This window comes from Octodon degus, unplaced genomic scaffold, assembly GCF_000260255.1.
Source record: "Octodon degus isolate 3935 unplaced genomic scaffold, OctDeg1.0 scaffold00041, whole genome shotgun sequence".
Lineage (NCBI taxonomy): Eukaryota > Metazoa > Chordata > Mammalia > Rodentia > Octodontidae > Octodon > Octodon degus.
The window spans coordinates 15,547,718-15,561,239 of NW_004524617.1; the positions used below are offsets into that span (position 1 = coordinate 15,547,718).

At 35.1% G+C, this 13,522-nt stretch overlaps 1 non-coding gene and 1 pseudogene across 1 annotated transcript; one reads left to right on the forward strand and one right to left on the reverse strand.

Annotated features, from left to right (window-relative positions):
* The first annotated feature begins 5,721 nt into the window (after positions 1-5,721).
* LOC101575161 overlaps positions 5,722-13,522 on the forward strand; it is a 62,575-nt pseudogene continuing 54,774 nt past the window's right edge.
* On the reverse strand, positions 6,245-6,348 carry LOC111816829. Its single transcript, XR_002821156.1, has one exon. It is a non-coding gene; the product is annotated as a U6 spliceosomal RNA (small nuclear RNA).

Consider the following 13,522-nt stretch of genomic DNA (forward strand, 5'->3'; position numbering starts at 1 on the left):
AATTATTATTGATATTGAACATTTATTTCATATATTTATTTGTCACTTACACTTCTTCATCTGTGAAATATGTATTCATTTAAGATGCCAATTTTTGGATCAGATCTTTAAATTTTAGGGATCTAATTTGTGTAAGTGCTTTATTGTTTTAGATGTTATTCCTTTGTTCAAAGAGTATCTGGTAATATTTTTTCCATTCTATAGGTTGTCTTTTCTCTTTTTTGGTGGTTTCTTTTGCTGTGGAAAATATGTTTTAATTTGCTATGATCCCAGTCATTTATTAAGTGTAGTATTCCTATGCAAATAAACATTTGTTCATAAAATCTTTATATCTATGTCTTCAAGAGTTCTACCAATTCTGTCTTCCAGTAGATTAACTGTTTCTATTTTAGTGTTTAGATATTTAATAGATTTTTATTTTAGTTTAGTGCATTGTGAGAGATATGGTTCTATTGAAGTCTTCAGCATGTGGGATTCAGTTTCTTGATCGCCATTTATTAAAGAGATTATCTTTTTTCCAGTGAAAGTGTTTGACACCTTGGGCAAAGATAAGGTAGCTGAGTGTTCTCGGAGTAGTTTCTTCATCTTCTATTCTGTTCTATTGATCAAGTATACTTTTCTTTGTCAGTACCATGTTGTTTTTACCACAGTAGCTTTGTAATATAACTTCCACTCTGATATCATGATGCCCCATGCCTTGGACTTGCTGCTCAGAATGACTTTTGTTATCCTACATTTTTTTTGGTTGCCCTATAAATTTTAAGAAAATTTTCTCTATTTCTGTGAGGTATGCTATTGGTATCTTGATTGTGATTGCACTTGATCTGTATAAAGGTTTTGGAAGTATGACAATTTTCACTATATTGGTGTTGCTTATCTAAGAACAGTGGATATCTTTCTATTTGCTGGTATACTCATCAATCACCTTTTTTAGACTACTGCAGTTTATAATGTCTAAGACTTTCACTACTTTCATTAGACTGACTCATAAGTATGACATTTTTGTTAATGCTATCATGAAAGATGTGGTTTCCCTGATGTCTCCTACAGTGAGATTTTTTTGGTTCATGAATGGTATTAATTTTTGAGCATTAACTTTGCATTTTGCTATGCTACCAAATTTGGTTATTAACTGTGGGAATCTTGTGGTGTTTTTTGAGATCTTCTATATATATATATATATATTATCATGTCATCAGCAAATGATGGTAATTTAAGTTCTCCCTTTCCTAACCATATTTTTTTTTATTTCTTCATCTTCTCTAAATGTGGTACCTACTTTTTCTAGAACTATATTGAACAAGAGTGAAAATAGTGGGCATCCCTCTATTGTTCTTAATCTTATAGTGAAATCTTTCAGTTTTTGATGTTTTGGTGTGATGATGGCTGTTGATTTGTCACTGTTGTGGTTTGTGACTAGATGTCCCCTAATGACTTATACAATAATGGGGCAGGTTTCTAAAGTCTGTGATTCATTTATGGTCTAATGCTGAGATTAACGATGTCTAATTTGTACTGTGACACATTGATAGTTCAAGAAGGAATTTTTTCTATTCCTCACCATGTGTGTCCTCCTACAGGATTCTGGGAGCAGGTGGACTGCATACAATACAAGTGGGGGAAAGAGGCTTACTCTTTTCCTGCCTATTTGCTCTTCTTACTTTTGCTCTCTTCTGCCATCATCAACAGTTGCTCCTCTTCCATGCCACCTTGTCCTAGAGCCAGCTGATTATAGACTGCAAGCTGCACAAATAGTGAGCTAAATAAACCATTTCTTCCTTTTTTTTCATTTCTTCCTTAATTCTGGGCATCAGGTATTTTGCCCGAGCAATGAGAAAAATGTAACTAAGACACTGTCAGATGAATGTTATCAGATTGAGATAAAGATCTTTTATTCCTTTTTTAGGTTTTTATCATGAATTGTAAGGCTTTATGAAATGCTTTTTCTGCATCTATTGAGATGATTTCATGATTTTTTCCTTGGTTCTGTTAATATGGTGTATTATAGTTACTAATTTTCATATATTGAATCATCCCTGCACACCTGGTAAGAGTCCTACTTGATCACAACTTTTAAGAATATATATATTTCTTCTGAGTTTTCTATCTTATTAGAGTACAAGTTTTCAAAATAAGTATTGATGATCTTTTGGATTTCTGCAAGACGCATTATGGTTTAACCTGTTTCATTTGTTATTATATTGACTTAGATTTTTTTCTCCTTTATGATCAGGTTGAGTAAAACTTTGTCAGTTCTATTTCATCTTTCAAAGAACCAACTGTTGGATTCATTGACAGTTTGAATTGTTTTCTTAGTCTCGATTGCATTAATTTTTGTCTTATTCTTTTAATTTTCTTCTTTGTATGAGTATTTGGTTTAACTTCCATTTTTTTTCCTAAAAGCTTGAAGTTCAAAATTAGGTTTATTATTTGACCTTACTTGGTATGTCTGATGGGGGATTTAACCACTATAAATTCCTCAGAGGGCTTCTAATGCTGTTTCACAGAAGCCAGTGTTTTGCACAGGCATTATCTCTTAATTTCAGAAGCTGTCTAATTTGTACTATGACACATTGATAGTTCAAGAAGGAATTATTTCAGTTCCTCACCATGTGCATCCTCCTACAGAATTCTTGGAGTGTTTTTTGGGGTGGGAGAACAAGGTAAGTGGCTTCTCCAGAGTAAATTATCCAAAGCAGGCAGCCCAACTTGCCATGTATATGTATAAGCCACCTTGGAATCAAATTGTCCAGCCCCAGACACTTCTTCATATGATTTCAGTCCTTGCCAATACTTTGGCAGTAATTTCAATAAAGACCTTGATATATCTGATAATGTGAACAACTAGTTGGAAAACAACACTATGCATTACATTAAATAAGAGTTAAGTGAAATACTTTGTTAAGTGAAATTCTGTATCACTTGTAATTTTTCCATTTTAATACTATTTTGTACTCTCTTTAAAACATAAAAAGAAGGAATTATTTAATTTTTATGTGCTTCTGTAGTTTTTATGGTTTCTTTTGTCATTAATTTTCAATATTATTGCATTATGATCTAATAATATGCATGGTATTACAATGGCCTTTCATTGATTTAGCATGTTCTATGGATTAGTATGTGGTCTACTTTGGAGAAAGGTCTATGCGCTGCTGAAAAGAATGTGCACTCTGTTGTTGCTGGCTGGAACAATCATTCCAAGATTTATTGTAGGTCTGATATTTCTTTGTTCATTTCCATCTAGTTGATCTAGTTGTGGTAATGGGGTGTTTAGGGCCTCAATTGCAATTGTATTAGTGTTTATCAGGCTATTCATATCCCTTGTCTTTATATAGTTGGGTGCACTTGTATCTGGTGAATAGATATTTATGATTATGATCCCTCCTTTTGTGATTTTTCCTATAGCAAGTATGTAGTGAAATTCTTTGTCATTTCTGATCTGTCTTAGATTTAAATCTTCATCTGCTAATAGAAGAGCAACACATAGCTTTTTCCAGGTTCCTGTTGTGTGGTATTTTGTTTTCCAATTTTTTCCTTTTAGTCTATGTACTACTTTCTGAATTAGGTGTGTTTCCTGTATGCTGCACAATGTTGTGTCTTGCATCTTGATCCATCCTGGCAAACTGTTGCTTTTGATTGGTGAATTGTGGTCATTCATATTAATGGTTATAACTGAGAGCTATTTATATGTCCTTGCCATATTATTTTTCTGTTGTTGTCTACCTTTCTTTCCTTTTAATTTAATTGCTTGCTTTACTTGGTGGATTCATTCCATTTGAAATTTTGGAATTGGTGTCTTTTTTCTAGAATATCCTTCAGAATGTTGTAGTGTGCTGGTTTGGTGGTTTGGAGATTCTGGTGTTCTTTATCATAGACGCATCTTATTACAACATCAATTTAAAAAAATAACTTTGCAGAGCACATCAATCTGTGTTGGATGCTGTTTTATTTTAATGCTTCAAATACTTCACTCCAAGATCTCTATGACTTAAAGTTTCATGTTGAGAAGTCTACTGTGATTCTGATGAGTTTTCTTTTAGAGGTGATTTATTTTCCTCTAAAAGATTTAATAGTGTGCTTTCATGTTGAATCTCTGGAATCTTGATTATTGTATTCCTTTGCATACTTCTTTCTGCTTATGGCTATTTGAGGTTCTATATGCCTCACTTCTTTGTATGTCAAGTTATTGCTCTATGTTTGGAAAGTTTTCTGAAAATACGTCTGTGAATAATTTTTATATTATTTTTGCTATCTTCTGATTTTTTTCATTGATGTCAATTAATCTTATATTATTTTTCTTTGCACCATGTAGCAGCTATGGGATTTATTCTTGTGGTCCTTCATTATGTTTAAAAAGTCTTTATTTAATGATTACCAACTACAATCCTGAGTTCTAGATCTGGTATTCTATCTTCATGTTTGTGGATTGTACTGTGCATAATTTCAATCAATTTTTTTAATCTCCTAAATATCTCCTTGAATGTTTTGTGGCATCCAGTTCTTTTCTCATATTGGTCATTCATGGTTTCATCTTTCCTAGGTTCTTCTAATTTTTTATCTCTATCTATCATAGTTTAACAAATCATTTCCTTCATTATGGTCATAACATCTTTATTTATATGTATAATTACTTCTGTTTTAGTTTTGTTAAGAGAGTTTTTCATTCATTTTGCTATTTCTGCTTCTACGGTTTCAGAAAGTCTAACTGGGAAACTGGATTTCATACATCTCAATGCCCCCCGGATTTGCCTTGGGTGACTTGAGGTTATTGGGTTGCATCTTGCTTTCATATTTTCTCACTTTTAGTTGTTTTTGTTTTTTTTTCTTTATTGAAGCTAGGAAATTACTTATTGTAGTTAGCTTTGTTACTATTAATGAGATCATTGAAGTAAGTAATTTTCAGAGATGTTTTCTAGGTATAGCTGGTTTTAACCTTTGAGTCTGTCCCAGAATCCCGCTTCTTCTATTTTTAGGAGGAAATATTTTAGCCTATTTGGTCTAGTATGAAGTTTTGTGGTACTGGGCTATATTTTTCATGACCCCATTACAATCTAGGTATTGGCTTACAAGGAACATCAGTTGATCACAACTACTATGACACCTTAGCTATGATAGTACAATCAATATTAAATTGGCAATACTTACTTCAAAGAGAAAAAGTGTAAGGATACCATCCATTTCTACAATAAGTCTTTCGCAGAACACTGAACTCCAGATGTACTGAAGAAATGCAAGCCGGCAGAGAAAATCCTAAAGAAGCAAGAGTGGCTGGCCTACATCAACCCTGACCTGGCTTTGGAGGAAAATAACAAGGGCAATGAGTGTTTTCAGAAAGGAGACTATCCTCAGGCCATGAAGCACTATAAAGAAGCTATTAAATGGAACCCATGAGATGCCAAATTGTACAGCAATCAAGCTGCCTGCTATACCAAGCTCCTGGAATTCCAGCTGGTGCTCAAGGACTGTGAAGAGTGCATCCAGCTGGAGGCAACCTTCATCAAGGATTATACCAGGAAACCCACTGTGCTTCAGGCCTTGAAGGATTGCAAAAAGGCCCCAGATGTAGACCAGAAGGCATTGGGCCTGGACTCCAGCTGTAAGGAGGCTGCTGATGGTTACCAGTGCTGTATGACGGCTCAGTACAATAGGCACGACAACTCTGAGAATGTGAAAAAGCGGGCCATGGCTGACCCTGAGGTGTAGCAGATGAGTGACTCAGCCATGTGGCTCATCCTGGAGCAGATGCAGAAGGACCACCCAGGCACTCAGCGAACACTTAACGAACCCTGTAATAGCATAGAAGATCCAGGAGCTGATGGATGTGGGTCTGAATGCAATTCAGTGATGACTTGCTCATCTCTTGCCTTCAGTCTTCCATGTGGAAAGATGCTGGGATGCAGGCGAACAGCACAGCAGAAGGAGAGGGAAGAAAGAAGAGCTTATCTTTATATTTCTACATGCCCACCTGGAAGACATAGACTCATAAGTCGCCATCACGGGCCTCCCAGCACACGCATGGCTTCCTCATTGCTGCCCTCGAGTTTTGTGTCTCCTTCCCCCATGCGCTGGTCTATCTCAGTTGTTCTGCCATAGTTGGTTATTTTTTATTTTGGGCTTTGGGTAATATAGGGAGCAGAGGGTCTTCTTCCAAGCCTGCGGTCCCAGCTGTCTTGATATTATTATTGCCACATCCCCACCTCCAATAAAACAAGCCAGTTGGATGTGGAAAAAAGAATATAAGACAAATCAATAGAAGCAAGGCTGAAAGATAGTCTGTCACTCTTGTGCAGGGGCAAGGATAATCTTCTCTGTATCATTCCAGTATCAGTAGATGTGCTAGTGAAGCAACTATGGCTCTGAGGTACAGTGGAAGATTGTCCAACCCTCAGAAATATGATAAAGAAGACAGGAGAGAAGGGGAAAAAGTAGAAAACAAAAACACAAACAAGATAAAATTTAAAAAATCAAAACAAAAAATAATGTTCACATTTGGGAAAAAAACAAGGAATTAAAAAAACCTACTAAACAATTTTTAAAAGACCAATAAGAAAAAAAAAGATAAAGACATTTCTCCAGGATTTCAAATCTGTCATTATCATCTGGCATCAATAATTTTGTGGGAAAAAATTTTGTGGAAGTGTACAGATTAAGGCACAACTCTAGTCTCACTGGTAGATAAGGGCACCAGGCAGATCCCAGATTTGTGTGGGATAATCCAAGCAACACAGGAGTAGGACTAGGGCAGTGTGCCATTTTAGAACTGTCAATCTCACAGATATTTAGCATGAAGCTAGCCACTGGTCATGAGGCTATGGCTTTACCTTTTACATTTATAACACTTTTGAACACAATCTGAACACAGCTTTCTCACCAAGAATGTCTCCTGTGCATATCTGTCATCCAGTCACTGTTAGAGTCCAACAATGGAAACTCAGACATCAAGTCAACTTTGTGGCTGCTTGAATTCCAGGCTCAGTTGTCTCCTCCCTAAAATTTTATCCAACCAGGCACTGGCTCCAGGGGATATGGCCAATGCATGGACTAGAGTCACTCACCAATTACGGTAGTTCACAACATATATTTCACCACTGCACAGGTATGCTTCTCTATGAAGGTCTCAGGAGTTGTCTAACTTCAATGTGTTTCTAGATTTGATCTTCTGTTCCCTCGCCATGATTCAGGAGATGGGGAGAAAGCCTGAATCAGCCCTTTCTTTTTTTGCATTGTAGTCTTACACTTTGTTTCATCTGTGTGCCCCAATTTTCTCTCCATACCTTTCCTAGGTTCCAGAGATTCACTTTTCTCCTTTTTCCCAAGTTGTTATTTTTCAGTGTAGATTTCAGATAAGATGTTAGACAAGTTGATTTACTATTGTTTTCTATTCTGCCATATTCCCAGAAATTTTCAGTGTTTTCTTAAGTAACCATTCTTCATTTTTCATGTCCAAGCTTAATTTCACTTTCTCAGCAAGTTTCCTTCCATATATAGGGTAGATTAGGTTATGATGGTATAAAACCTCATAAATCTCTTTTCTCAATATTATTAATACTTCATACATAATAATTTTGAAAAATATGAACCATAAAGAGAAATGTTATACATTTAAGAAGTATGACTATTTTGTTCACCATTATATATGTTCTATCTTACATGCTGTTTTATACAAAGTTAGAAGTTAAAAAGCAGTTTCCTACATAAATAAATTCTAAGCTTTGAACTTGGGTCTAAGAAAGACAAAAAGAGAAGGTTAAGTGCATTGCACAGATCTAAGGTAATGTATGCAAACAAATTGATTTCTCCAACATTGATAAAAATCACAACTGAAAAATAATACAAAACATAAATTTAATGCTTTTTTCTAGGCAAAATGTATTTTCAGCTAACTTCTAATCTTACTATCCAAACGTGTTCAATCCAGGAAATTCTAAAACAGGGAATGGTAAAAAATAATAAAAAATAAAAGAATCTTAAACTATACACATGATTGAATAAGTCATATCTGTACATAAAGATCAATTATTGGCACACTATTTGTTAATGCAATCTCTGATAAATTCAGGGAAGGTAGACAGAAATTGACCCAATATGTTCAAAAATTGACGTAAATGAGATTTCAGGGGAAGTATTTGAGACACATAGAGCACATGTTCTACTTAAAGCTAATTAGAATATGCCCATTTTATCATACAAAATGACTGATTCATTACATGTCATTCTGCTTATTATGAAAAGCAGAGGTGTGTGCTAGTTTAGAAAATAAAATAAACAAATAATGGACCATTGCATCACCAATAGAAAACGAAGAAGAGTTTTGTTTTTTTTTTCATACATGAATTATTTTTAATTGGAAGTTTGGAACATCCAAATTTTAGTAGCCTTTGTTATACTGAGCTAATAAAGTTTTCACAAATATATAATGCTTTATGTTCTTATTTTTTCCATAAATTTATTGAGAACCAAACAGCAATGAGACAGTTTCATATCAAATTGATAAGATAGTTTCAATAATTAACACATTGCATACTCTCTTTTTAGTGGTTATTTGCTGTACAAGATGCAGACATGATATCGTATTTACAAACATTATTAAAAAATTCCTCTATTCAATAAGAGAATGTAACTATACATCCATCCTAACGATTCTGAATACACGGGTAAAAATTGGACCTTTATCTGTATCCCCTTTTTGTTTAGATCCGTCATTTGAATATTATAGGTATGTTAACTCAGCAAAATGTGCTAAAAGAGTCCAATAGTGCACAATAGTATTGGGTCTTCTGCTTGACTGGCAATGTCAGAAATTGTTGACCTGAGTTCCCTACAGCTCAACATGACACCATGGCTTTACTTCTTATACTTCGTTTTTATACTTTATTGTTGGATGGTTAACACCAAGATAAAGCAAGACCTATGCAACAAGAGTTGTAGCTTTTGGATCTGATAATGTCAGTCAAATCTCCTCAGGATTTATGATGAGATCCTGTACCTCAGATTGTAGATTCTTTGTCAGTGTCAGCCATGTGGATGAATAACAGCCATTGCTTGGCCAGTGTGCTTTCTGAGAAAGCCTGAGAGAATGTTTTCTCTCCATGTGACTCTCCTTAGGCACACTCTACATCATGGATCACTTTCATCTTTGGCCACATAATCTCCTTGACCAGAAAATGTAGGACAGTTTAGGACACTACTGAGTTACATAATAGTACAGTACAAGTTCTCATGTATCCTGAGTCTTAATTGACCTTGGAAGGCTACAGACAAAATGTTGGCTTTCCTTGAGGCTGTCATTTTTCTCTAAACTTGGTTTGAAAGCTTAGATTGTTAATCCTCAAGAAGAGAAGCTTATTGTTATTGCCATACAACTTAGGCTGTTAAGCTTAACCTCACTCTCTGTCTGAATATCAAATATCTTAGGCATAACATGGAACAGGTATTTTTCATCAAGTATGGATAGGTTGAACTTTAAGTTTCTACAGAATATGATGAAAAAATATTAAAAATATGTTTTGAAAGTAGGAATAAAGAATTATATAATTCTTATGTATACACATAAGTCCAGAAATCTAACCATATATAACTTTGTACTAGGACAGTCCCACAACATTCTTTTTCCTGTTGCCTGTCTTCATTCACTACCCCCTTCTTTTAGAACAATCATCTACCTGAGAGACAGCAAGGCAGCAACTGGCATGTCATGACAAGCAGCCAGCATTCAGAAGACCTGAATGACAGGCACTCCAAGCATGAACCTACTATTTCAAATTGCCATCTTCAGTGCGGTTGCTTAGTTCACAGGGATCAGAATATATATTTAGTCATGGTGAGAATCATTCAAATTAACTACTAAATTCAAAAATCTTCTGAAAATACACAGAATCATTGCCTTGCCCATATTCTACATATAACTGTATGGCTTGCCACTGTCATGTTTCTTAACCCTTCTCCTTTCTCTTATTTAGTCCTCAAGTTCTTGCTTTCCTTTTAGTTGTATTATACCTTTCTATTTGTATTTCTACTTTTGAGTACTTATACTAGGGAAACTATATGGTATTCACACAAGTGTGTCTGGTTTATTTCACTTATGAGAATATCTTCAAGAGGAATCCACATAAATATAAAGACTTTGAGTTTATCTTTCTTTATAGCTGAGTAATTCTCCACTGTATAAAAATATCACATCTTTTTCATTCATTCCTCAGGTGATGGACATCTTGGTAGGTTCCAATATTTGACTATCACAAATTGTGCTGCTATAAACATAGGCACACATATATCCCTATGATATGATGTTTTCAGATCCCTGGGAAAATTCCCAGTAGAGGAATAGCTTGTTTAAATGGTATTACCAGTCCAACTCTAAGGAGTCTCCACAATGATTTCCATAATGGTTGCACCAGTCTACATTCCCACCAGCAGTGTAAAACGGTTCCTTTTCCCCACAGCCTCTCCAACATTTGTTGTTGGTTGATTTCTTTATGATAGCCATTCTTTCTGGAGTGAGATGATACCTCAATGTTGTTTTAATTTGCATTTCATGCATGGCTAGTGATGTGGAGCATTTTTTCATATATTTATTTGCTTGTTTGATTTCATCCTCTGAGAAGTGTGTGTTCATCTTGGGTGCACATTTCAGGGCTGAATCATTAAATTTTCGGGACCTAGTGTTTTTTAGTTCTTTATAAATTCTAGAGAGCAGACCTTTGTCTGAGTACTTATTTGTCATATTTTTTCCAAAATTGTGGGTTGTCTTTTCACTTTGTTGGTAATTTCTTTTGACATGAAAAAAACTTCTCAATAACAGCTGGTAACTGTTGTTAATTGTTTCCCATGCGATTTGATTTTTGTTCATGAAATCTTTGCCAACCCCTATGTCTTTAAGAGTTCCTCCGACCCTCTCATCCAGGATTTAGCGTTTCTCTTTTAATGTTTAGATTTTTAATCCATTTTCACTTCAGCTTAGTGCACGGTGATAGACCTGGGTCAAGTTTTAGTTCTCAGCATGCAGAGAGCCAGTTTTTCCAGCACCATTTGTTAAAGAGGCTTACTTCCAGTGAGTATGTTTGGCCCCTTTGTCAAAGATAAGCTGGCTGGGTGTGCTTGTAGGGGCTTCAGTGTCTTCTACTCTATTCCACTGATCCTCAGTTCCATTTCGTTGCCAGTACCATGTTGATTTTATCACAGTAGCCTTGTAGTATACTTTCAAGTCAGAAATTGTAATGCCCCCTGCCTTCTCTTTTTGTACAGGATTGCTTTTCCTATTCTAGGTCTTTTCTGGTTCCCAATAAATTTTAGGAATGATTTCTCTATGTCTGTGAAGTATGCTGGTGATACCTTGATAGGCATTGCATTAAATCTGTACAGCAATTTTGGGAGTATGGCCATCTTCACAATGTTAGTTCTTCCTATCCAGAAGCATGGAATAATTTTCCATTTTCTGAAATCCCCTCCGATCTCATTTTTCAGAGCATTGTAATGTTTGACCTCTTATTTAGATGAATTCCAATGTATTTCATTTTCCTTGGTGCAATTGTAAAAGGTATGGTTTCTATAATTTCCCTCTCAGTGTATTTGTTATCTGTGTAGAGGAATGCTATTGACTTTTGGGTATTGAATTTGTATCCAAATGTTACTGAATTTCTGTACGAATTCTAGTAGCTTGTTGGTGGTGTTTTTTGGGTCTTCCAAGTAAAGTATCCTGTCATCTGCAAAAAATGATATTTTAACTTCTTGCTTACCTATTCTAATTCCTTTTTTCCTTTCTCTTGTCTAATGGCTCTAGCTAATGATTCCTGAACTATATTGAATAGGAGTGGTGATATAGGACATTCTTGTCTTGTAACAGTTCTAAGAGTAAATGGTTTCACTTTTTTCCCATTAGAATTATGTTAGCCATCAGGTTTTCATAAATGGCTTTTATCAGATTCAAGTAGAGGTCATCTATTCCAATTTTCTGTAGGACTTAAAATGAAGGAGTGTTGGACTTTGTCAAAAGCCTTTTGTGCATCAATTCAGATGATCATGTGGTTTTTAGTTTTCACTCTACTAATATAATATATTACATTTATAGCTTTTTGAATATTGAACCATCTTTGCATCTCTGGAATGAATCCTACCTGGTCATGATGTATGATGAAATTCATGATTTTCTGTGCTCTATTGCTAGGACTTTATTGAGGATATTTTTCATCTATGTTGATGAGGGAGATTGACCTGTAGTTGTCTTACATCGTTGCATCATTCCATGCTTTTGAAATTAGTATAATACTTCCCTCCATGAATGAATTTGGAAGGATTGCTTCCTTTTCAATTTCATTGAAGAGTTTGAGGAGTATAGGGAATACATCTTCTGTAAATTTCTTGTAGAATTCATCTGTGAATCCATGAAACCTGGACTTTCCTTTGTTCATAGGTTTTTAATAATATCTCTTATTTCATTTGCTGTTAATGGGCTATTGAAAGTGGTTATATAATGTTGATTCAAATTTGGTAATTTGTTCCTTTTTAGGAATCTGTCCATTCTTTCTGTGTCTTCTATTCTGTGAGAGTAAAGATTCTCAAAGTAGCTATTAATAATCTCCTGAATTTTCACTGGGTCTGTGGTAATTACACTGTTTTCATTCCTTATTGCTTGAATTTGAATTTTTTCATTCCTCTTTTTGAGGAGGTTAGCTAGGGTGTTATCGATTTCATTTAATCTTTCAAAGAACCAGCTTTTTGTTTTTTAAATCTATGAACTGTTTTCTTCGTCTCAATTGAATTAACTTCTGCTCTAATCTTTATGATTTCTTCCCATCTTTGGGCTCTGGGTTTGGTTTACTCTTTCTTTTCTAGTCGTTGAACGGGCAATATTAGAGTATTTATTTTTTCCCATTCTGTTTTCCTAATGTGTGAGTTCACAGCTATGACATTCCCTCTGAGAACTGCTTTCATCGTATCCCATAAATTCTGATAAATTATGCTTGAATTTTCATTAAGTTATAGATATTGTTGAATTTCTTGTTTAATTTCTTCTGTGACCCATTGGTTGCTGAGTAGGGTGTCATTTAATTTCCATGTTTTTAGGGTTTTTTTCAGGCTTCTTTTGTCATTTATTTCCAGTTTCATTGCACTGTGGTGAGATAATATGCATAGGATAATTTGTTTTCTTGCATATACTTAAGCATGACCTATGGACCGGCATGTGGTCTATTTTAGAAAATGATCCATGTGCAGCTGAGAAACATGTGTATTCTGGTTTGTTTGTGTGGAACCCTCTGTATATTTTCACCAAGTCCATTTGTTTCAAGGTCTGATTCTGTTCTGTTATTTCTTTGCTAATTTTTTGTCTGGTTGACCTATCGTTTTGGGAAAAGGGGTTTTAAGGACTCCTGTTAAGATTGTGGCATTGGATAATAGATTTTTCATGTCCATTAAGATTTGCTTTATAGAGACCCAGTCCTAGCCCAGGTCCGGTGAGTGTGCGGAGAGTTTCCTGCTACCCTGCGCCAGAGGGACCAGTCCCAGCCCAGGCGCAGCGTGGGCC